Here is a 26147-nt window from a genome sequence, read left to right as displayed (position 1 = left end):
GCTGAGAACGGTGTTATTGACACTGTTTCATCATACTTCCGCCATGTGCATATTTACCATGCTTCCAGGGTTTGTAATGCACCCACAGATAAATGCTTCATTATTGCTGTTTGGGTGAGTCGATCCATCCAGCCGGTGCTGCGCCTGGGGCTTTAATTCTAGCTTTAACAGTGGGATGTTAGATAGCTGGTGCTATGCTGGTGACAGTGATGCATCCCAGAGAAAAGAGGGATAAGCTGCCAGGTCACAAGGCCGTGCTGGTGTTAAAGGTAATGGCCATTAGGCGACAAAAGGCAGACATTCATTTTTAGCACTTATCCAGTATAAACAAAATAGGTCAAAATGTCGCAATCTTAGAAAATATTACCATAACCCTCTATTTTAATTGCACTTTGCAGCTATTGATTTAAAAATAAAAAGTAGTTGATCCTTAAAAGTGTGAGTTTTCTACCTTTTTGGGGTCAATTTCTGAATTCTACACTTAAACTGAACTAAATCTAAGTACTTCCTCTCATTCTGGGTGATAATTTACTCATTTCCTCTATAACTCTGATATATGTATCGTTGTAAATGCTGATAATTACTGATTAGCTTAATTATTATTACCAGCACAATGCTTGTGACTGGACAGCATTCAAATTTACAATCCTAGTCCACACAAAACAGAATCACAGTACCACACAATTACACACAAAAACAAATGTAACCACACATGGAAAACTGGAAAATGTTTAGTGTTTCTATAAAAGAAATGGAATGATTAAGTTTATTTAAAATTAATGTAACGCCTATGTTGGTAGAACATAAATAATCTCCACTTGATTTGATAAGAACAGCATTATAGCAGAAGAGCTGGGAATACAATTTATACGTTTGACTCTTCCCTTTCAAGCAAGACATCAAACTCTATTTGACTTTATTTATTAATCCTTATATTTAATGGATCTAATGTGAGGTGTGTTTACTGTATGAATCACTGCAAAAAATGCCTATTAATGATAATTAGTAATGACAGTGTCAAGAAGACGGCATCATCTTCTTTTTCTTTTTTTGTACTACTTAATATTAAATGTGGGTTTGATAGATCTGTGTTTTGTATTTTTTTTATAGTATTTTAATGCTTGAAACAAACCAATGAATCAATCAATCTACATATAAGGGCTGTACAGTGGAGTATTGGTTAGCACCCACACCTCACAGCAAGAAGGCCCTGGTTCAAGTCCTGACTGGGACATTTCTGTCTGGAGTTTGCCTTGTGCATTTTACTGGACACTCCAGTTTCAAAACACATGTTTCATGGGTTGATTGATGACTCTAAATAGTGTGACTGTGTGTGGTTGTGTGGACTGGCGATCTGCCCTGGGTGTACCCCACCGATGCTGGGATAGGCTCCAGCAACCCCATAGCCTCAAAAGGTATCGAGCCAGTTTAGAAAATGGATGGATGGATGTTAATATAAAATTTATATTATTGTCGATGTTGAAAATGTTTTATAAAATATCTTTTCATCTATTCGCTGTATTTATGGTCATTTAAGGCTGAGAATTCCTGCTCAGATAAAATGCTTTACTTAGTAACTTCTCAGTTGGGTCTCTGTTCACTCAACAAGTGTTTGTAGAGCTTTCTTTAGGCCAAACCCAATGAAACTAGTCTCCCAGGAATGTTGGGTTCATCACAGCGATGTCTTGCGTCGGCCGCCCATATGGCTGCGTGTGCATGTGTGTGCGCTGGCCTGGCTGTGTGTGGACGGGCTGGGAAAGAACATTTATCATTGCCCCAAACAGGAGTCGTCACAGGGTGTGCTAAATGGCCCAGCATGCCTAGAAAAGCCATTTTCTAAATGGATGCCTCTCTCTATACGTGTCTGATGGAACTCTTCCCAGGGCTATGCAGGCTGGTAACAAGATTCCCTCCCTCTGCACCCCTTTCCTCTTCATGCACAGTTTATTCGCACAGACCAAAAAATTAAACTCTGTGCAAATTATTTTGGAGTTTGTCTTACGCGGGAAGAGATGAGTGAAGCAAAGTGTGGCTTGTTCGGTGTCTCTTGTTGTTTTTGGTTTTGACAGCGGATGTAATGTGTGAAAAAAACTTGATTTAAAAAGCTAGAACTAAGGAAGTTGTGAAATTCCTGAAGCCATGTTGGCATTTATTGTGCCCAAGTTTGGTCAAGATGTTAGCATCGCCTGTGGGAGTGACAGGGAGAAAGTGGGTGAGTGATGGATCAGAGGAGATGGAGGTAGAGTGTGCAGGAGGGATAGGAGAGTGGGCAGCTTGTTGAGCAGAGGTTGTGGGTATCTCAGAGGAAGACAGGGAATGAAGGATGGCTTGACAACAAAGGCGGATGTGCCAGCACTTTCGTATGGAAATTTAGAGCTAAGCAACGCAAGATATAGGAAATTATCAGGTAGTGGAAGCTACCAGAATGGTAAATTTTAATGAAAACAGACCAGGGCTGCCCATAGTTCTTATCCTGTTTGTTGTGTTTGACATCTGTCAGCTTAGCGGTTGATATACTTGCATTGAAATGCACTAAAGTTTGAAATAGTCTTGCGCAACATCAGACGCAAACAGAGCTCCAACAACATGAACAGTCTAACAACAAATGAATACTATGAAAACATTCGGAAATCTGTTGTTTTTATTTTGATTAAAATAAGGAGATAAGGTGATCTAAAGAAAACACAAAAGGATGAATAATTAACAGTTGATTCAATTTAATAAAATAAAAAAATAAAAATATTCTTAAATCAAAGTTGAATGCGTATTTTGTCTGCCTACCTGCGCTGTACATTCATTATAAAAAAATGAAATTATTTTTTACTGTTACTGTTTTAGAAAATATGTTGATCATAAAATGACATGTGTAGCAATGAAAGACCTAAATATCAGCTAAAATTTAAAATACCCTGTAACATGAATATTTTTGAGGTATTATTTATTGGTTTACCGTGACACATTTAGCACATTTCAAAGGAAAAATTGCATTTTGAGACCAAAAACCTTACAGGAGTTCGATAGCAGCGGGAAAACAGACTTGATAGAATATGTGCCCTTTTTATGCTTATAAAATGTACAAAACAATTGTGTGATAAATGTGTTTTTGTTTAACGTCTGTTATGGGGACATTTTGCATGGCTTTGCCCCACTGGACACTCCTGGTCCTAGAAAGTTAAGTACATGTGGGTCTAGTTAGTCCTGGGATGGGTCCAATCAGTTTCATCCCATTATGGGTGGAACGGGTTGGACTCTAAAGTGTTGTAAGCTATGGCAACCACACGGGGGCACTTTCTTGTACTTCTACATGCCTACTCCCAACATGATATGTGTAAACTGAAGCCAAATCACCTGTGTGGATTTTGGGATGGTCGACCCTTGAAAGGAGAAAAAAATAAAGTTTCAGTTAGCCAAAATGTGTTAATTGTTTTTTGTATAACTTTTGCAAATGTCTTTAGAAAAGATTTGAAGTGACTTCAGGCTCTTTGCATGCCAAAAGCTAAAAACATGCACCAAAAAGTCTCAAAAAATGACAAAAACAAACTAGTGGTCACAGTTGTCATAGTATTGTTCAGATTTTGTCGATTTTATTGATGTATACTTTGGGGAACTATGTATTTTAAACTGTTTTAAACGTAATCTAAGTTGTGTTAATTTTATGTTATTTTATTTTATGCAATTTTACGTTACTGTAATGTACTAATGTACATTTTTACTTTATTTTATTTTATCTCTTGGTGGCTGGCCATGATCAGAACGGCACAGAGGATAGAAATTAGCGTAGGCTACAATCCTGCATATTTACAGTGTCTCACTATTTTTAAATTTTTAAAGGACTCCACACTGTTTGTTGTATGCATTGTCGCTTAAATAAATAAATACAAACACTTTAGTAACTTTATTCTATCAATTGCTTCAAGAAACTCCCAATTCTTGACTCAGTGAGGTAGCATGACCTTTGTGTTAGACTCATCGCTGCATCATCAACACTCAGCCTTCCTTTGCAAACAGCAGTTGTGATTCCAATTTTTCCAATCGAAGCACATACTCCCCCCCCCCCCCCCCCCCCACTTCATACTGTATGTAGAAATAATGTTCTGTGTATATCCCCTAAGGGGTTTCAGACTGACTCTTCACTGTTTGGTAGAGTAGCCGAAGCTCAGTGCAAAAGTAGAGCCTGCAGAAATCAAAGCGGTAGCAGAATAGAGCTAAAGGAAGAAAGTCATGAAGACGGCTTGGCAAAGGACACCAAGAACAAAAAAAAAGGCAGGAAAACGGCCAAATGTCATCAACCAATACATTTCAAAATAGTGCAGAAAAACTAATAACTGGTTGGTGAGAATGGAGCCTCATTGGGAGTAGGCCTCCTCATTAGGAAGGATAAGCAGATGAGCGCAAAGTCAGCGGCTAAAACAACAGAAATTTAGTTTGTCAGTAAAAAAAATCTCTACTTTGCAGATTAGCATGGGTGCTTTACTTGTACACAACCCGGATGCATGTTAAAGCTTTACGAAGAAATGAAACATATTTTCTTGTGAATTCTGTGATTTCCAATAAAGATCTCACTCTCTGTGAGTTTGACCAGCACAGACAGAGTTTGTCTGAGTGTTTAGAACGAGAGCTGGGGAGGTGATGATGAGGTCATCGCGTCTAATTATTCTGCCAAGAAGGAGCCGAGGGACTCGAGCTATTTTGGCAACAGCGTAGCAAAACGGCCTGAATGGTATTCATTTTTTAAGTCTCTAACTAGCATCTGTCACAGCACGGATCTGCAAAAACTAACAGCTGTAAAAGCAAACTTGAATTGAGAAAAACGTACATATTTTTAAAATCTTTTTCATTCAAATTTTAAACATAGTCCCGATGACACATGGGCTAAATCTCACCTGCTGTTCAGACATGTTTAGTTACACTCATGCAGGCACACAATTTTTTTTAATCAGTCGGTTTATGCATTACCACCAGCAACGACTTGACCTGTACAGTTTTAGCACGTTCAGATTTCCACTGACAAATAGCCTGATGCTGCAATGCTGTGAGAAGACATTAAAAGCTTCCATAAAAATGCTAAAATGTTATGACATTTAAAAAAAAAAGTGACCTTTTCTTCAATGTTTCCTAAAAAGAAAGAAAATCTGCAGCAGTTGCAAAACTGAGTTCACTTTGTTTAAGAAAACTTTGTGAGTCTTTCGAGTGCAGCGGTTCCCTGTAGAGCATCAGAAAGCTAAAAGCATAAAAACATGTCATTTCCTGTGCCAAACTTTTTCCACTAGTTGACTTTTGTATTTGAGCATTCTATTAGGCTTACTAAAAGTCTCGCGTTTTCTTAAAGAGGCATGCACTCAGTGTCAGGACAATTTCCACAGCAGCAGAACAGCTTGCCTCTCCAACCAGCGCAACATATGTTTAAATTGCTCCTTCCTTCTGAAATTGAAATTTGTTTCAATAAGAAGTCAGCGTGAATTATTTAGGATCTGACATTTGACTGATCTCAAAGCCCTCTGCTGCGTCAGTCCGACACTTTGCAGCTCAGAGGGTGTGTCCGCTCTGCCTCCACGCATTTTCCTCTCGCCGTTCTGCCGCTCTCGATTATTGGAAACCTGAGAGCTGCATCTAAGATCAATACACCCACGTGCAAACGTGGAGGAGATTTGCAAGTGATGGATGAGGGCTTTGTTCATTTTCATAAGAGCTCAATTTGTTTTTATCAGGCCAGGTTTCTTCTTTGTCTCCTCTGAGTCTTTGTGCTGCTTTGTCAACACTGCATAAGCTGCTCTGCTGACCACACGCCAGCAGCAGGTTTATCTCAGTTCAACACAGACCTTCTTGTCTCCAGTGCTGCCACTGGAGCATGTGTGCGTGCTGGTGTGTGTTTTTTTTTTTTTTTACTTTCTTTTGTGCTGCCCCTGAAACCTCTTGTTCCGTTTGATCATTTATGTCTGTTTTACCTCTGCTTTTCTCACAACAAGCACCAACAAATGGATATCTCTGTAAAGTGCTGCGGTGGATTTCGCCAGTATCGCTGACTGCAGAAATGAACAATAATCTGTCAAACATTCCCAGCCCCCTGCTTGACATCATCTCCCCCTAGCTCTCATCCACACCCCCCTCATCTTTCCCTTAAAGTGCTGTCAGCCCCCCATCACCCCACCCTGCTCGCTCAGTAAATGATCACAACAGCTGATTTAGCTCTTATTTATGATCTTTTTTTTAATTTAAGATCTCTGTTTGACCATTGGTTGGTTTTCAAAAAGATGACATCGTCTACTATCAACCTTTAAAGCAGAGGGAGAGCATGCTCACACCTCCCATCCCCCTTGGCCCCCCCCTTTATCTAGTCTAATCTCAACTCGACCTGACACAAGAGCTACTGCTTATCTGGTAATGTCAAACATCACAGGCTACACAATCTTTTGGAATGGCCTACATTTAAGCTCCTATTTCTGTTCCTGCTGGCTTTTTTTTAAGTGATTGCGTTTGTCCTTTCACAGTTAAGTCTTTGTCAGTTAAAAATACTTTTTTATATGTATGCGTCCAAAAACATGCTTCATAGGTAAAGTGTGAGAGTGAATGTGTGTGTGATTGTGGCCCTGTGACAGACTGGCGAACTGTCCAGGGTGTCCCCTGCCTTCGCCCACAAGTGGCCGGGATAGGCTCCGGCTAGCCCGTGACCCCGAAAGGGACAAAACGGAAGAAGATGAATGAATGAATGAATGAATGTATGCATTCAAAGAACATCTTTTCTTAAACTTAAAGGACTAAATGAGTCATCTTTTGATCTATTGTAAAAGTGTTTCCAGTTCCAGTTTTTGATTATGATTATGCCGTTTTTAGGCAACATCAAAAACCTTTGTTATTTTCTCAGACATAGCTTCTGCAGAGCGGCAGTAGTTCAATAGAAATTCACCTCTGAGTTGTGGGCGGGACCGTTGGCACAGAGCAAGCCCCGCCTCCCTTTCCCCTCCTTATTGTGAAGAGCTCTCTGTTTACATCAGTGGTGTCCAAACTTTATCTAAAGAGGGCCAGATTTGGTGGCAAACACATCTAAATACATTTCACCAAAATGACTGTGAAGTCCACATTTGTATTTACTAATAAATGCTCTCTGTGAAATTCTAAATTCACACTGTTTGAACAGGAAGACTCAGCATCTCAGTATCTCATTCAGAACAAATCAATGTAGTTTTAATCACACACAACAAAAACTGCTACCTTAAAATCCCCCCCCCCCCCCCAATGAGTGAACAAATAACTTCTCTGTAGGAATGTGATTGTTATCCTGAGATAAAGATAATGTCTGGTTTAAAGACCGCGTTTTGATGCGCAAGATGTCACCGCAAGTCAAGAATACCTTAGGGCAGGGGTCGGCAACCTTTTTTACTCAAAGAGCCATTTGGGACCGCCCCTAATAAAAAAGAAAGCTCCCGGAGCCACAACCCGTTTTGACATCATTATATATATTATGCATGTATATATTATTCAAAGGTGCTCATTACGTCGATGGCGATCTACCGGTCGATCTTCAATGACATGAGTGTAGATCGCGGGCCAGAAAAGATTTTAAAAAAAAGTACTTCTTTAAAATCCACCAGCCAATCAAAATCCTCACTGAGAAGTACGGGACTTGATTGACATGGAGATTGGCCAATCGGACATTGTCTGAAGCATACGTCGCTGCAAATGTACATTATGTTCTTTAAAGGATGATACCGCGGCCGCGTTGGGAGGAACTACTAGTTCTGGTCTGATCGCTGCATGGAGCGATCTGTTTATCAATGCATGGTAGACACTGAGAATGTGGAGAGATCAGGTTTATTATTTTGAAGAGTTCTGCATGGCAATCATGTTTCCATGTTTGAGTTCATAAAATCATCCCAGGGAAAGTCTCTGCTTCAACTCCTGCAGTGAAAGCTGCGTCTGAATCTGACGCCCGTGTTTGCATCTCTCTGACAGAGTTTGAAGCCAAAGCCCCTCCTCCGCCTCTCCACCTGCTTTTCCTCTCTACCTGTTCACCTGTTCACATCCTCTGCAGCTGAGAGTTGGTTTCCCCCCGCGTTCCTCAGTGTAGCGCAGCTCAAGGATGAAAGAGCCGGACGCAGGTTATAGCGGGGAAAGAGCGGGTTAAGAAAATGAATGGAAGAAGGCGGCCTGCTGAAAAAATATTCAATATTGTACACATTTTATTTTTAGTCTGAACTATCTTTTATTTAGAAAAATATTTTATTTTATCAGTCCAGTACGAAAAAAAAACATCAACAAAAGCTAAAGCTGTGTTGGGTGGTTTTTGGCTGGGTCTGGCGGTTTTCAGATGACTTTTCGACTGGAAACCTTTGCCTCTATCTGGCAACGCTGGCGCGAACTCTAAGTCTGTCATCAGCGAGTTGGTCTCTGCCCCGCGGTACGTCAAGTTCCCGGTAGAAGATCGGAGTGTTTATTGAAGCCGCCCCGCGTTTCTCCTCCTACTATCAGCTCTGCAGGTCTCGCCCGATAAATACGAGCTCATTACGAAGCTGTTTTTTACGTGGCTCGTGCTTCGTGCGGAGCTAGCAGCGCCTTTGAAATGCCATGAAAAATGAAAAAACTAAAATAAAATTTAATTATTATAAAATACTCATTATTTTCCAAAGTCACAGGGAGCCACAACAGATGGATGAAAGAGCCACATGTGGCTCCGGAGCCATGGGTTGCCGACCCCTGCCTTAGGGTGTATTCTGACGGGATGCATCCTTTGTTCCAGATCGAGTCCCGATCTAACAAGTAAACAGATTAACTTTCTTTCTCTGTTTGATAATACAACAATCATTGCTTTATATTTGGCAAGGGCTCATCTGTTGCTACATTCCTACTCTGTTTACGCAAGCTATAGTGGCAATTTTGGTTCAATTTTTCTGCTCCGGGAACAGATTGTGCCTAACCTAACCTGATCACCTTGGTAGTTAGCCACAACTTCAGGGTCAAGCATTGACTGACTTTGGTTCTGACTCAAATCTGACCAAAACAAACAGACCTCTTTAATAGTCAGGTTTTCCATCCATGAATCTTCAATTTAGTGTGCGATGTTTTTCTTTGTATTCCTCAAATTTCCTCTATTTACAACCCACGATTAACCAAAACAAAACCCCAACAAACTCAAAAGTAATTGCAGACATTAGAGGCACATAAAAGCGAGTTTCTTCAATGTTAAGCAAGGCGAGAGTTTGTCGGCGTCATTACTCCCAACCCCCGACTTCCTTTGGCTGACAGGACAATAGCGGGGAACACATACACGCTGTATTTATTTTCTTGCCTTTTATTGGTTTTCTGACACCAGGGGAAGTTACAAGGATTTCTCAGCCTACCAGCTTGATGACCTGCCAATGGTTTACTGTGTTGTTGTTGTTGTTTTTGTCAAATGAAAAAATATAGATCTGCCGACAGCAGCCCATCATGCAGAAAAAATTGTATCTGTGTAAGTCATACAATAAAAGACAACAATTGTTTAAATAAATATTAATAATAAATAAAACCTAAATGTTGAAACTGTAGAGAATAAAATGGTCAACGACATGGTGTTTATTTTATTTTAAAAACTTCAACCCCTTTCTCTGTGTCTTCTGTCACACTTTCACATTTAAATCTTTTGTGATTAGAGTGATAAATAAATGATGGTGCAGGCCTTAAAGGCACAGTGCTGCTTGTTGCATGCTGAGCCTGTTTGTTTCTTGTCTGGTGGCATTATAAATTATCTCACATTACAGCTATATGCACTGAACAACCAGAATGGAGAGGTGAAAAGCCCGCTCCAGGGGAGGACCAACTGGCTTCAATGTCAGCACAAATTTAACAAAGTTGGTAGCGGCTTCTGAGTCTCCCCGACACCCACTGTTGTACATTTAGGGGTTGTGTTTGTGTAGCTAATTGCTCCCTAATAAACGGAGGAAAAGAACAAAAATCAAATGCATCCCCTCTGCAAGTTGTTTTAAGAGGGGAAAACAAAATAGCCTTTTGTATCAAAGTATGACTAAGGGAATGCTGAGACCTATAATAGAAACAGATCCTGCATTATGCAGATCTTCCCTTTGTCTTTCTCTCTTTGTTGTGTTCATTTGAGGTTAAATGCGGAGTGTGTGTTCATATGCTTGTGTCATTTGTGTTTGAAGTGCCTGACTGAAGAAGAAAAAAGCGAGAGCACTGGCCTGAGAGGGTTGCTGTGGGAATGTGGAGTGATATGATGCTCAAGAAAAAATTCCAGGTGCAAACTGCTTCATTCATTGCTCTGAAATTCCATGCTGTTTAAGGGAGTGTGACATTGAATGTCCACTGAGATCGAAATATTTTGGTCATTTTTTTTATTTTTATGGGCTGCGGCAAAGTTTGGGTGTGCAGAATGCTCAGAGGTTAATTTCCTGCACTTTTCTGATTGATCATGCTTCTAAATAACTTTCATTTGCTGGCAGAAGAAGTTAGCGTTTCTGAAATGTTACTGTATTATTTGGAATATGAATTACATTTTTTTCCAGATTCTTTCATTTGAAAGAACGTGTTTTTTGTTATTGATTTTATTTGATTCACTAGTTCATTTCAATCATTTCTTGTTGACAAAATTCCCACAAGATGAATCATACTCATATCAGAAATAACAAAAAAGCATTAATAAAAAACAGAACAAAGAAAAATTCAGCAAATATGAGAAGAAAATAAGTGTAATAATGCATAATCATAAGTAAAGATTTTTGTAGTGATGCATACACTTAAGTCACATTAGATTAATTAAATATAGTGAATATTAACCAAAGTCAAGTAGAATTTGATTTATTGCCTGAAAACGAGTGGGAGAAGTTAAGGATAATGGCCTTCGAAGTGCGCATCATCAGAAATGAACGCACGCCATGGGAGCCTGAACCATCCTCTGCTTCGTGTCGGACGGTTGCTTCCACAAAGTGCGTTCATTTTTGATAATACACACTTCGTGTCATGATCTGCTTGGCGGGAAAGACCCAGGCGCTGGAACTCTGAAAGAAACACAGGAGAGTTAGATGGCGAATAAATTTTGAATTTATTCTCCTGGACGAGGATCCAAGGGTGAGTATATTGGAGATTGTCCGATAGCGAGATGATACTGGCATGGCGACCATGAGTAATGGCTTGGAGTTGTAGCGTGGCTTGGGAATCTTGACTTGGCTGGAGTCATGGCGTTGCTGGAGGCTAGGATTATGATTGCAGACGAGAACCAGACTGCTCATGAGAAGGAAAGACCCAGGTGGACACTCGTGGTGATGAGTCCTGTAGACGAGGCAGAGAAGCGAGGTTAACATGGAACTTGAGCATGTGAGCATAGACTCAATACAGATGACCAGGCTAAGCACCTTAAAGGGCAACGAACTGGTGACGAATGCTGGAGCTGGTTCTCCTTAAGAAGACTGATAGGTGATGAGGTGAGTGTCCACAGCTGGGGCCTATCAGGAAAGCAGAACAGAGAGGGGAGGGTGAGTCCTGTAGACTGCTAGAGGCACCATGATACTTCGATGGCCATTGTCCTGCTTATACCATGGTCACTTACAAAAAAAATAAATTTTCCATCAGTTTTCAGTGCTTTATTATTGTTATTTTTTCGGTTTGGATCGCTTTTTTCACAAAAAGCGGAATATTTGTTTCGTGATGCGGCGTGTTGTTATTTTAACATGAGCCGGCTGAGTCTGCACCAAACTGGACTGCAGCAGCAAAGAGTGATATATATGCAGCATCAGTTCAGAGAGAAAGTTCACGTTTTACCGCTTGTTTTTGTCCAGATGATGAAGCTAAAGTTTGTTTTAAAGACACCAGCGCAGTGATACAGAACATTTAAGCTAGGTGACCGGAACTTCTTTTTTAGGCATGCGGTTATCACTGTGGATCACTTTTCACTTTTTAATCCACACCCAGCAGCCAATCAGAATGGAGTATTCACTCTCACCATGATAAAAAGAGAATTTAAATGATCCCACCCTTATTATTTCATTTCATATTTTTGCATAGTTGTCATAATCCGGTTCCAATCAGATCAAGTGCAGTTTCTTTTTTTGTCAAGTAAAAAAATAAGTTGGTTATTGATTATCCTCAGAAAAAATTCTTACATAATTTGGGTAAAGAATAACATGAATCACACCTCATATAATAGAAATGTATTAGTCATTGATTAGCATCAGAATACATCACATTAGTCCAGATCGCTACACATCGCATGTCAAGTAAACTGTCAGCTTATTGATTGTCATCAGAAAACCACTTTCACATCATTTCAGTAAACATTATTACACATCACTCGCTGATTAACAGGAATGTGTAGTACTCATTGGCTGTCATCAACAAAGCATTGATTTTTTTTTTTTTACAACATTCAAGTTCACCCATCCACAGATTTAAAAGTTGTTCAAATGCCCGTCCACTTATCTTCCTATTGTGAAACTAAAGTTTTTTTTTATTGTTTTCTTGAATTTATGGATATTTGAACATTGTCTGAGTGTAATGCTTAACCTGTTCCAAAGTGAGGTGCTGCCCAATGACACACACAAACTTTTCTTTGTGATTTTTATCAATTAGAACAAAATTCCAATTGTAACCCTTCTGTGCTTTCCTATGAAGAGTTTTTAGGAGATCTACCTATAGGATATTGTTTCTAGTTTTAAAAATAACGTTGAGACTTTAAAGCCTTTGGTTTTCTGTCTTTAAAAGCTTCTGCTCTCTTTAAAATCTTTCTTCTGCACTTCTTGGCTCCAAGCTGTACTTACTCTCATCTCTGCCTCTGGCTCTTTCCCCAAGGCTTTGTTGTTTGAAGGGATTTGTACTCCACCAATGCAATCACTTCCTGAGACTAACTCCTACAAACACTATATGTTCTGTCTTAACGTTTGGAATGCTCTCAGATTCTCCAACTAAAAAAATCCTTACATGTTTAAAAAAAAGAATATTAATGATTTAAAGCAGGAGTAGAAAAGATGTGAGATTATAGTTTTGGTCACAGTGGACAACCTTTACTTTTTTTTACATGTTTTGGTTTGATCTAAGGTTTGCTCAGAAGCGCAGTTGTTCGCCACAACCTTGATGTGCTTGAACGCCAACTCACATCTTTGTTTTGACAAAACAAATCTGTTCATTTGAAATTCAAGAGGAAACAGTTGCCTAAACATGCATAAACTGAACAAATACAAAGAAATCACATTCAACTTCACTGTCATGTGCCTTGGAGGCGCATGAACGTTGGGAGTTGGGTCATCTAGACCCACTAGACAGTGCGCTGAACCTTCTTTCTTTAATGATTTGTTATCTTCACTTACATGAAATCCTCTCCACCTATATCCACCTTTGTTATGGTAGGGAGAACACGTCAATGCATAGGGTGGGGTCATCTGGACCCCACAAGATAGCACAAGGGTATAAAAGCATCTCAGGTTAAACTATGTCCATACATAAAGAGATCATTACTTTTGTTCACAGTTTAACTGAAAGAAAACAAGAAATTCTTTCCTTCACAAGATTAAAAGTTTTCTTTTTTTGAATTCAAACTCATTAGAAGTGTTTTTTACTTGTGGTTTTTTAGTCCTCATTTTCAAAACATAGAGAATCCATTGAGTCATTTGGGGCTTACATTATGTGTCTATTGTAGAGGACCCAATCCAAAAATCATGTTGTTTTTTTTTTTTAACATGCTCTTTTGGTATATTTTTTTTGATGATGAAGGACATGTATAAAGAAAATTCTCAGTATTTCTTTATTTGATTTAATTTGATTTATTGATTTATGTCAAGCATTGTGGTCAAAGCAATAAATAATTTACGCATATTTATCAAACTAATAACAGAAATGTTGAAATGCATAGTTTAAAAAGACAGAAAATAAAACAAAACAAAAAAGTCACTTAAATCACATTTGCTTAATTAAATACAGTGATCATTAACTAAAGTAAAGAAGAGCTTGATTTACTGCTTGAAAAGGAGTGGCAAGAAGGAATACAGTATATTCCCACCCCTACTATGAAATTATGAAATTATTGTGGATCGAGAGCAGACCAAAAAATGCAGTTGGAAAAAGCTTGTAGTAGTGACGTAAGCACTACAGTGTGTGTGTGTGTGTGTGTGTGTGGGGGGGGGGTATAAGCCCCCTGCAGTCTGATGTTTCCACTTTCCTTGCCTGAGCTGGCATCTGGCTTGATTGGAAGGGAAAGGGTGGCCCTACTCTGTGCCAACAGCCCCGCCCACAACTCAAGGGCAAATTTCTAAAGAACTACCGCCGTTCTGCAGAAACTATACTAGAAAATTACTGTTTTTTTAATTTTATTTAAATTGTGGATAAAAACGACCTAATTTGTTATTTAAAAAAACACTGGGGACACTTTTAAAATAGATCAAAACATGATCCGAGGGGATCTTTAAACATGTACATCGTGTTACCCAACGGAAGGTTTATGCCTGAGGTTTCAGCTCACCTAATTTAATCATATTTATCTGTCTGATGCATATAGCGTGTTCCAGATAAAATTTCCTTTTGATTATTGCTGCTCTGTCGCTGCATCATCTGCTTTACATCAGCATTGTGAGTGGAAGCCAGCAGTCAGTCTTTGCCTACAGGCAGCTTAGCTTCCATTGTCATGTGGATGCTATGAGAGTGAATGTTTGAGGATGCTTTGGCGTTAAATCCCAAACAGAGCAATGGATTTACTGCTCATGGACACAAAAGTGGAACTTTTTGTTGGTGTACTGGTGCTGTACAGTTTGCGATATAAGTTGGCTACACTTTCCGTGTGGGTAGACTCATTTAGCCACTCAAGAGGTCTCTCGAGTGTCAGGTGCGATGATCAGAACATGTGTGTGTGTGTGTGTGTGTGTGTGTGTGTGTGTGTAAATGCATACTGGTGTGTGCTTGTGTGAACTCCGGACCAACAGCTCATTTCACACACAGGCAGACATCAAAGAGGAGTGAATTAACCCTGCGTGTCGAGGCCACTCTGCATGCCATCCGCAATTTCACATCTCTATCGCTCCAGCAGCACCAAACTTTCATTCCCATTCATATTGAAATGAACAGACGGAGTTCTGCTATGCAACGAATCACCATCCTTGGCTGAGGAAAGATAAAACTTCAAAAGGGGGAAGATACATTTGGAACTGATCGCAGTTTTTGAGGCTGTGTGTGGTTGCAGGGAAAACGAGGCATTTTGGCATCTTTGTTTTAGGTGGGGACAAAGTGCAGGTATTGCGATTTACCTTATCAAAGCAGGTAAATTGTGTTTCCCTTACAGCGCTCACGCAGAACCTGCCCTCCTTTCTCTCAGTGGATAAAATGTTCACGGTCACAGGTGTGGAAAAGAAACTGGCATAGGTACACACATCAAAGCAGAGGTGACTCATCTCTTTTTACTCACTTTGAAATTAATATCAGGAAGAAGTGCCCTCCTCACATTATTTAACATATTACCTTTGCCTTCAAACACGTCTTTATGATTTTTTCTTTCTCATCTATGAAGCCAATTTAATTTCATATTGTATTTATTGATTCGTCCAACTTTAGTTTCCGGCAGCAGAGCCATTCCGTAAAGCGTAGAAAGGGATAAAGTAGGTGAAGAGAAGAGGATAGAAATGGTGATGAAGAGTGTGTTGATGATCTTGATTTTGATGGTGATGAGTTGCTGATTAAAGGGCTCTCTGTGGCTGTGTTTGAGTGTGTGGATGTGTGTTGATGTGTATGTGTGTGTGGGTGTGGGTGTGTGTGTGTGTGTGTGTGTGTGTGTGTGGGTGGAAGGGGGGGGGGTCAGTGAGTTGCAGGTGAACCTGTCAGCTGTGCTGTGTGCTTTGAGCAGCCATCGGCTTGCCTCCATGACAACGGTTCTGTTAGCACATTTATATTTCATTGAACCGGCTTCGCCCCACTCCTCCCCCCTTATGGACTCTTTTTGTCTCTTCAAGGAGTTGTTCAGTAATCCACTAAGACATTACTTCTGCTGTGTTACAAGCACTCAGACATGGACGCACTGCTTAAAGCACTACTCCAGAAAGTCTTTTGTCATGGTTATTTGCTATACCCTCTGTGTATAACTGCTAAATTTAGCTGTGTATAAGTATACTGATTGGATTTACCCACATGCACTGTTATAGGCGTTATACGCCACTTATAGTAGGAGAGCACACTCGCATGGAGGACATAAAACTAATGAAACACAGAGAGAGCATCCATCCATCCATTTACTTAACCCATTCGATCCCTTTTAGGGGTCCCGGGGTTGCTGGAGCCTGTCCTGGCTACTGTTGGGTGGGGCTACACCATGTACAGGTCGCCAGTCTGCGGCAGGGCCCCACTATCACTCACACATGCACATCTAGCTCAGCTTTAGAGTAGGGATCAACTCGACACGTGATCGGAAATCGAGCCAGATCACATGGTCAATGACTCGCTCAAAAATCCAATCGTGTAGCCTGATCCATATCAGACATTTAATTTAGTCTCATTATGATCAGTGCTTTATATTTCAAGCTTACTTTTCCAGATAAATAATACAATAATAGAAAAATAGAGTTCTGCATATCATGAATGGATAACCACAATTTATTGCAACACCAGTTTGAGCAGGAGGCGCACACATATATTTTAAACTAAGCTAAGCTAAGCTAAGCTAAACTAAGGTAAGCTAGCAAGATATATACAGATTCGGAAAAAGATCAATAACTCTTTTAAAATGTTTTAATTTGTCTATTGAGTTGTCTTAATGCAAACAACAACCTACAAAGGCATTTTAACAGAAAAAAGATCTGTTTTTTATTTATTTTTAACTGTGCTTCTGACACACAGAGACGGTAACTGTAGCAGAAGGTAAAGGGGGTTTAACCCCTCAAGACCTGATCCACTTGTATTTCTCTTTGACAGGACACCAGAATGGTAAAACTTACTTTGAAGAGGTTGAAAATTTTTTATATGCTCTAAAAAAAACAAAAAACTAAACTAATAAATGTCTCTAGTGATATGAGCTAGTCGTGTGAATACATCATATTTATGCTACAACGTTTTTAAAAGAAAAACATTATTGACTTTCAGAATTTATTAATGGAGATATCAATCACATCTGATCAAAAATGTTCAACAGTTCTGAAGATACTAAAGCTTCAGTGACCAAGCTTTCTCCACGACTAATTATCACCAGTATTTACTAGGTGAAAGTTAACTATTTTTGTACTTGTTGATATAGTTTCATTATTCTTACTTGATTGTTAGAGCTGTACATCACTGAAGTGCTCTGTTTTAGTGTTAAATGATAAAAGAAGGTTGATAAAAGAAAAATAGGGAAAAACCTGAATCTGTTTATTCAATTTGTACATTTTTTAAATGTGTTAGAAAAGTATCTGCTTCGGACTCAGTATCTGCAGATACTCAAAATCAAATAACTTGCAATCGAATCGGGCCCAAAAAACCTGATTGGGACATCCTTACTTTAGAGTAATCTATAAAGCAGGCTTTTGGACTATGGTAGGAAGCTGAAGTGCCCGGAGAAAACCCACGCATGCTAGGTGAGAACATGCAAACTCCACACAGAAAGGTCCTAGTTAAAATTCGAACCGGGGGCCTTCTCACTGTGAGGCGTGAGCGCTAACCACTGCGCCCAGAGAGAACCAAATGAAACAATAAAAAACAAAACGGATAAAAGTGTGATGTGATTTGTAACAATTCACATTTAGAATTGCTTTTTGTTGATCATGTATGGAAAAATGTGTGGGTATGTTTTCCACATGTCCACCCACACACTGCTACACATTTGCCTCTGAAAGAAAGAGCCACGCTAAAGAGCACACAATGGCTGATATCAGATTATGTAACCCTGTTGGGCCGTGGGCGGCACTGCGAGCACAGGCGGAATTGGGAAATGGGAGTTTGAGGGGTTCGTTTTTGGGCTGCCCTTGACAAAGTCACTGGCAGTATTTCCAGAGGTTGGTTTACGGAGACTTTGATAGTGAATGGGCAGGTAAATCCTTCCTCTTCAAAATCAGTTTAGATGAGGTCCACACTTTTTCATACGATGTTAGAGATTAATCAATTGTCAGAGCCAACCTATCAAGTCTAACAGTCTTTTTTAAGTAATTTGTAATAGCATATGATGCAAGATTTTAAGGCATCACCAAAATGTGCAAAATGAAATGCAGATCGCTCGAAAGGGGCTGCGACTTATATGCAGCTTTTCTCTATTTCTGTAAAAGTCCCTTTTAGCCTCTTATCCAAGCCTCAGAACTGAATGCTTAGCTCTTCCTTAACCAACACATAATTCTGACATTGTTTTTAAAAACTAAATAAACGGTGGCGCTTTACTACCTTCTTAGAAAGGCCCAAAGCGTTTTACAGTCCCATTCACACGCACATTTACACAATGATGGCTCTGCTGCTGAAGACTATGGAAGCATATGTGTCTCACATTTCAAAGTAAAACTCCATACCGGAAATGTGTTTTTCTTTTTCCCAATAAAGCTGCGTTTGTTGACTCAAAAATAAAATGAAAAATCAATCGGCCAAACAGCTTTGTTTTTGCTTCCTCAACACCGCTCATTTTGTCACTTATTTAAAATGATTTAAAAAAAATGGTAATTGAAATTTCATTCTTAAAAAGTTCTCTAGTAAATGTGTACCAACATGCAATTACAAATATCGAATATGACAATTAAAATGGATTAATATAAATGCTTTTCCATTTTCACAATGTAACTGCATCAATTGTCTCAAAAAGAAAAATCACACCTCCAAAATGCTTTTTCATTTTCTACTTCAACATCGCTCATTCTGTGTCATATTTAAAGTGATAAAAGGGTTGCATTTTCGTTTTCACATCCACCCTGCAAAAACTGTCAGATCAATCCTTTCCAGTCAGAGGTTCCAGGATGGAGGCGTGGCGATGACATCAGTGCTCACTCTTCTTCTGCGTTGTTGACCTTACCGGCAAACGACATGGGCTTCTCAAACATCTGTGCACAATTCTTGTTGGGATTAGCTTCCCAGTTGGAGTTACGAACAGTTTGAGTGTGTTCCCATGACAGAGTTGAGAAGGTTTTAGAGAGATCTTGGCAAAACACTCTGCCCCTGATTCACTGGACGGCATTGCATATGGAAGGGATCAACCATCAACATCCCTTTCCATGCAATTGAAAGATATTTGTTGCATGGACTCAACGTCCAGGAAATAGCGGAGGTGTTTGGCGTAAGTCGCCATACCATACATCAGAGTATGAACAATAATGGATTGAGGTAAACTTTGTTTAACTACTTTTATTATTATCCCGATGTTTGCAGAAGTGGAGACATGCAGGAGTTGATGAAGGAGATCTGTGTGATGGTACTTTGTTATTATTACACTAATGCTAGCCTATGAAAGTACTTAATGGATGCATACCCTCCTCCGTCAACTTCTGTAAGTGACAGAATGAGCGGTGTTGAAGAAGAAGCTTCATTTTTTTTTGAGTCAACAGACACAGCCTTATTGTGAAAATTAAAAAAAAGCATTTTTGGTATTGACTTTTATTTTGAAATATGGGACACATATGCTTCCATAGGCGCCAACCTCATAACCACCAGGAGCAATGTGGGGTTCAGTTGCATTTCAGTTGTAGCTTTGCACTGAAACGTAAGTGTTTTGACCCTGTTAATTGTGGGAGCTTGTGGCTCCCAAATTGTCATCTAAAATGATCTGGGATGATTTCAAAAGGACCCGGCTGCAGACATCAACATCCAGAACTGGAAGTCTTCGACCGGAACCGGAATAACCCCCATATCTCTTGAATATCTGGCCACCGTGACAGATACGGTTTTTCCCATTTTAAGCTTCAATAAAGGTTTTTCTACAATAACAAACACTGAAGTGTTGTGGTTAGAGTAAGGGTTAGGGAAAATTCTATAATTTTTGCTTCCAGCCAATAGGTCGGGCGCCATCTTGTCTGCAGCCAGGTCCCTTTTGCAGATTTTGAGACTGTGTGCTTTTTTTTTATCATAAGTCCCACTTTGATCATCTTTTTATCTTTTATAAGTGTTCAGAGGAGAAAATTAAATTACAATTTTTACATTTTTTAGCCAAATTTAAAAAGCCAGTGTCGTTTTGTAGGACAGTTTCTGCAGAGGAGCAGGATTTCATTAGAAGTTAGCTTATGAGGTGTGGCCGGGACCATGCCCCCCTTCCTGTCACCCATAATTTAGCTATCTGTTTGCATGCTCTCGCCCTAGTTTACAGCCCCTCAAACCCCCAACCTAATATTATTGGTGCATCAAAACAGTCAAACAATTTTGGACAATCCAGCCGTACAGTTTTGAGCTCAGACGAGCTGGCATCTTATTTTTTGTTGTCTACCCAAATAATTCCTGTTTTCAAACTGTCTCTTAGTCACTTGCGTTTATGGCTCTTATGCCATCAGGAATTGCTGGACTCTTTTCTCTCTATTGAGTAAACTACTGCACCTAAATTTGTAGTTTTTAGCCAAAGTTGGATGTGTTACTTTTCTCTCTGGATGACAGTTGATGGCAAAGAGTAAGATCAGACGTTTCTGTACTAAAAACCTAAAACTCACAGTGGAGCTATTGAAAAACTGGACAAGTTTGTCGACTGATAGTTTTCTTTGTAAATTGAGTTAAAAGGGTTTGGACTTGATAAGATGTTAGACTTCTTCCAAAACCTTTTTTGAAATCTGCCTTTTTCTCATTCACCATTATATTTCTGTATATGTTTATTTTTTTGTATCTGTTTTTGTAAACAAAAATAAATTCAAAAAATAGTTAAAAAGAAAATGTGCTGTTTAATCAGAATTTACTTGGTTACCTGATAAATGAATAAGGCTTTGTTTGAAGAGTATGACTTATGTGTACCTGTGGTCAGCCTCAGGGAAACAAGCAGATTAATTTTCACATTAATAAAGACTAACATAATTATCATTTACCTTAAATTTAGGAACAAAAGGCTATCATGGAGCTTAGGTTCATCACATGGGGTTTAATTTACAGCCTCATGTCCTTTTTCATTCTTTCCTCTGTGGCCTAAAAATCGATCTTAGCAAAATATTGTGAAAGGGCTTTAATAACTGTGCTGTTTTAAAGGAGGGAGGAGTTGTTGAAGGAGCACTAAGTGGGAAAAAAAAACACAGCTTTGAGCTGCAGCAAAAATAATAAATCAGAAAGATGATTGGACACCATCATTGGATGCAATAATCCATAATGTTGATTGAAACCTTCAAGACCCACTCATATCTTTTTTTTAATCTATACTAAGAGCGTTCCAAGTCATCTTTTATTTGACAAACCTGTGTCATTTTCTAGGACATAGTTTCTGCAGAGCGGCCGGAGTTCATTAAAAATTCACTTTTGAGTTGTGGGCGAAAATGTTGGCACATATGGAAGCATTTGTGTTGCATAATTAAAAATAAAAGTCAATACCAGAAATGCTTTTCATTTCCAAAATGAAGCTGCATTTTTGACTCAAAATGAAAATGAAAAAGCAATCCACCAAAATGCTTTTTCCTTTTCTTCTTTAACACCGCTTATTCTGTCCATTACTTAAAATAATAATGAAAATGGTATTTGACATTTCATTTTCAAAAAGTTCTCTGGTGAATGTGTAGCAAAATTCATTTAGAAATGTGTAATCTGACATTTAATATGGATTAACACAAATGCTTTTTCATTTTCAAAAAGTAACTGCATCAAATGACTCAAAATAAAAAGAAAAATCAATCCTTCAAAATACTTTTTCATTTTCTACTTAAAAACCGCTTATTCTGTGTCATAATTAAAACGAGAATGCATAGAGGGGATTGCATTTTCATTTTCACATCCACCCTGCGAATGGTGTCGCATAATTCATTTCGACTTAGCATTTCCAGAGGGGAGGCGGGGCGATGATGTCAGTGCTATCTCCGTGTGTCCGGCTGCTAAGAGACACAGACATGCTAGGAGCAGTGCGGCCAGGCTTGTAACCTTGTTTTAGCGGCAGAGGAGAGGGCTTTGTGACGGTTGTGCACTCCTGATGATTGTACATAGCTTCTCAGCACTACGTAGCAGCATTTACGCCTTATGTTGTGCAGGGTTTGGGACCACAGCCGACTTCGGAAGCCCCGCGGTCCGCAGCCGGATGCACCCGCTAGGCCTTGGATGGACCCTGGGCCTACAGTTCGAAGCTTCTCCCTCGGACTAGCTTTGCCCAGAGACAATGCTAGTCCGGGGAAGCTTTGAAGGAGAAAAAGCTGCTACGTAGACCTGAGAAACTCTAAACCATCATATGAATTTGTGTTTCCAGTGGTGTCCAGACAAAATAAAGGCTGATGTAATTCCCACATATTTACATCCAAGATGCTAATTGCGGCATTGTCCGCACAGAGTTTTAAGTCCGTCCACGGCTAATGTTTTTAGCATGTGTTAGCCTAATGCTATCCCTTTTTCTGGGTCCTTGCAGTGAAGAAAAAAGCACTGTCCGCAAGGATTTAAACAATTATGAGCGAGCAGGTCCTTGAAAATATTTATAACAGTAATAAAAGCACATTTAGAAGATACATGTTGGTGCAAACGGCAAACGTTTAGCATGGTGAAATCTACTATAGCTGTTGATGGGGCTCCAACTGTCCTTTCATTTTGAGTCATTTGATGCAGTTACATTTTGAAAATGAAAAAAGCATATCTGTTAATCCATTTAAATTGTCAAATTACACATTTCTAAATGCATTTTGCTACACATTTACCAGAGAACTTTTTGAAAATGAAATGTCAAATACCATTTTCATTATCATTTTAATTAAGTGACAGAATAAGCGGTGTTGAAGAAGAAAAGGAAAAAGCACTTTGGTGGATTGCTTTTTTATTTTAATTTTGAGTCAAAAAATGCAGCTTCATTTTGAAAATGAAAAATCATTTCTGGTATTGACTTTGTTGTTAATTATGCTACACAAATGCTTCCATAGGCACAGAATAAGCCTTCACTGATTCCCCATCATTCCTTGTTTACACTCTCTCCCGCTAGCTTACAGTCCCTTACAACCACAAGCTTGTATTAGTGGTGCAACAAAAATGTAGCCTACAGAAAAGGAAGACGTACATGGAGGTCACTGTTTATAATTGGTTGCTCCTGCCCCTGATTCACTGCTATTTGAACAAAGAAATACTCAGAAACCTAATTTCAATCTTAATTATCTTTATATATGTTTGTCATTATGAGGAAGATGCTACAAGAACATGTTAAAAACATCTTTATGAAAAACACAATTTTCAGTAAAATATTCAAATGTAAACCTATTAATAAAGCGTTCAAGTGACTGAAAGATTTAGACTGCAAAGTTAAAACTAAAACTTAAGCTAATCTTAATAACACAACACTTAGTATGTTGACTGGGAATCATTAGGCTTTATGCTCTTAAGAAGTTCAAGCATCTGCTGTGCTGTTAGTATGTTGCTATCAACATATTAACACAATGCTAGCAGGATTTCTGTGCATTTGTAACCTAAAACAAATCCATAAAGTACATGTAAATTTGACAAAATCCTTTTATCAAAGTCAAATTTTATTATATTTTACTGTATTTAATACAACCTCCATTCAAAAACTACAAGCCTAAATCAAGGCTCTTCTCTGCTGCATCATTGAAACTGATACGATTACCGTAATTTCCGGACTACAAGCCGCTACTTTTTTCCTGCGCTTACAGTCCTGCGGCTTATTCAGTGACGCGGCTATATTATGGCGGCCGCCGTGTACGTATTTTTGGACACAGTGAATGGTTTGAATTCTCTAACACCAAACACAAGTCATTTGTTTTTCAACACACCTCTAAGCAGCCAAACAGCATGGACTTGACTTCAGGTCTTAGACACTTCAGTCATGGTTCAACAAAACGAAACACGCATGTCCAGCCGCATCCCAGAATCCTTTGGTGCCATTAGACCCAACGTGCACGTGATCGCCGCTACAATATGATGAAGCTTTCAAGTTAAAAGCAATCGTTAAAAGCAGCGTGAAAAAATCACCAACGGGTTTGGAAAAGCCGGTCAGCTGCGTGACGGAGAGAACAGCGCATGCTCAGGAGTGCATTTACCTCTGAGTCATAGTGACTCGGCTGGCTGCACGTAAATATGTGGCAATAATATCAGCCTTTATTTTGTCGGGACACGACTGTAAACACAAATTGACGTGGTCGTGTTAACGGTTTCTAAGGACTGAGCAGAGATTTGCATTGAAACGCTCACAGCCTCCGTGTGAGCTGGAGACTGCGTATCGTGTGAGCTGCGGGGCCGATGGCAGTCTGAAGGCTCCCACACGTAACAACGCATCCGCCCCTCATACACAAAACGTACAGTATTAAGTCCGATTGCTCTGCACAGACACGATTTGCTCCGTCCACCGGCGCAATGGGGACGAAGCGCCCCTCCCTGTAGCCGCGCTGGCCAGAGCTGTCGGAGTAGATAGGAAGGGGAGACAAGGAGCGCGCGGGAGCGCGGAGGCGTCGAGCCATTCTGCAGGCTGCAGCCAGGGCTTACTCGAGGCGTCCGCGGAGCAAGTGTTTGTTGTGGAAGGAAACTTCTGACCCACGCGCCGCGAGGAGGCGCGCGTATCGCGCTGAGGCGCGCGCTTTTCAGTCGTCGCTGCTTTATTTTACTAGCGTGTTTTTTAAACAGCCCTGTTACTCCCATAACGCTGCCGCGACACAAGCGGAAGGAGAGCTTTACCCGTTCACCCCTCCATGCACTGCTGCTCATTCTTAAACACGTACAACAGAATGGCGAGCCGGGCGTTGGCCCCGCCTTTAGCCCCTAAGACTCATGGGAAATGGGGGATGGGGATGTAAATTTCCTCATCATAACTGAGGGATGTAATGTTGATTATATGGTTACTGTTTGTAATTTTATGTGTGATACCTAGATTGTCAATAAGTTAAAAAAAATAATAAAAATAAAAACCATAACTGAGGAACTTGTGAACAGAATAGAGGTGCATACTGTTTGGCAGATACAGATAAACTCAAAGACATGAGCCTGAGGCAAAAATGACTCCACCCGTTGTGTGCTAATAAATCACACTTACACTCTGAGTCAGGAAGTGATCCGTCAGGATGACAATGTTGCCTAATTCATGCGGCTTGTACCCCGACGCGGCTTGTGTATGTCTGAAATTAGTTAAACACGTGAAAATGGGTGGGTGCGGCTAATAATCGGGAGCGCTTTGTAGTCCGGAATTTACGGTAGTTAAAAACCAAAATAGAAGATTTTAAACAATCTTTACTAATTAAAAAAAAGTTAGACGAATCAACAACCTTGTGTCAGTCTTCTTCTTCGTCCTCATTTCTCTGGTTGCATGTCTGGAGAAAAGGGAAAGAAGCACGAGGAGAAGAGTTGAGGGTGTGCAAACAGGGAAAAAAGATAAGGGACGGAAAACAAGCAGAGGAGCATGCAAAAACAATCACAATAAAACACTCCTTTAAAATGACCTTGAAAAAAGAAACCTTTTCCCATCCATCTTTGCATTTATTATGGCAGATTCATCCTGTTCAGGGTCGCTGTAGAGCTGGAGCCTGTCTCAGCTGTCATAGAGTGAGAGATGTAATACATCTTAGACAAGGCAGAATTGAACTCCAAATGTGTTTACGATTTGTAATTGCTGGCGTCTGAATCTGTTTCTGAGCAAAAGTAAAACTCAGTTTGAACCACCTGTATTTCCCATCAATTTGAGGCACATTGAAGGAAAGCAGCCACTCAGACATAAGATTCATTCCATTTATCTGTGCTTCATTGTTATAGTAGAGCATGCAGACCCACTGATTTAGGCTGTGTCCGAATTCCTTCACCACTCACTATACTGTATAGTGCGTTCGCCATTTCGGAGGGCTGTCCGAATCTACAATTCCTATATCGAGTTCCCTGGAAATTTCCCAGAAGTGCGTGGATGCTCACTAGATTGGCAAACATATACCACAATGCATTGCGTTTGAACAATTTTTGTGAAAAATGTGGATTTATATATTTTTAATAAACCATTAACATTTTCATCATCAGATTTTCCCTTTGTGAAATGAACGACATCATATTCGCTTTTTCAAAAAAAAAGAAAGAAGTGAACATGCTGTCCTAATTGCTTTTATAATGCAGACCACTAGCTAGTCCTGCACAATATAGTTTTTCAGTAGTTAGGGGTTTGGGTGGGAATT

General features: G+C 39.7%; 1 protein-coding gene and 1 long non-coding RNA gene across 6 annotated transcripts in view; one reads left to right on the top strand and one right to left on the bottom strand.

The window, feature by feature from the left end:
- cacna2d2 (calcium voltage-gated channel auxiliary subunit alpha2delta 2) overlaps window positions 1-26147 on the top strand; it is a 207348-nt gene that overhangs the window by 5789 nt on the left and 175412 nt on the right. The window lies entirely within an intron of this gene.
- Window positions 9487-25718, bottom strand: LOC111947433. The gene is made up of 3 exons (XR_002873273.1): window positions 25257-25718; window positions 11343-11432; window positions 9487-11259 (listed from the first exon to the last, which is right to left on the bottom strand). It is a non-coding gene; the product is annotated as an uncharacterized LOC111947433 (long non-coding RNA).

Source organism: Oryzias latipes, chromosome 5 (assembly GCF_002234675.1).
Source record: "Oryzias latipes chromosome 5, ASM223467v1".
In the NCBI taxonomy this organism is placed as follows: Eukaryota; Metazoa; Chordata; class Actinopteri; order Beloniformes; family Adrianichthyidae; genus Oryzias; species Oryzias latipes.
Note: the sequence above shows the minus strand (reverse complement) of the source record. Positions and strands in the feature narration are given on the sequence as shown.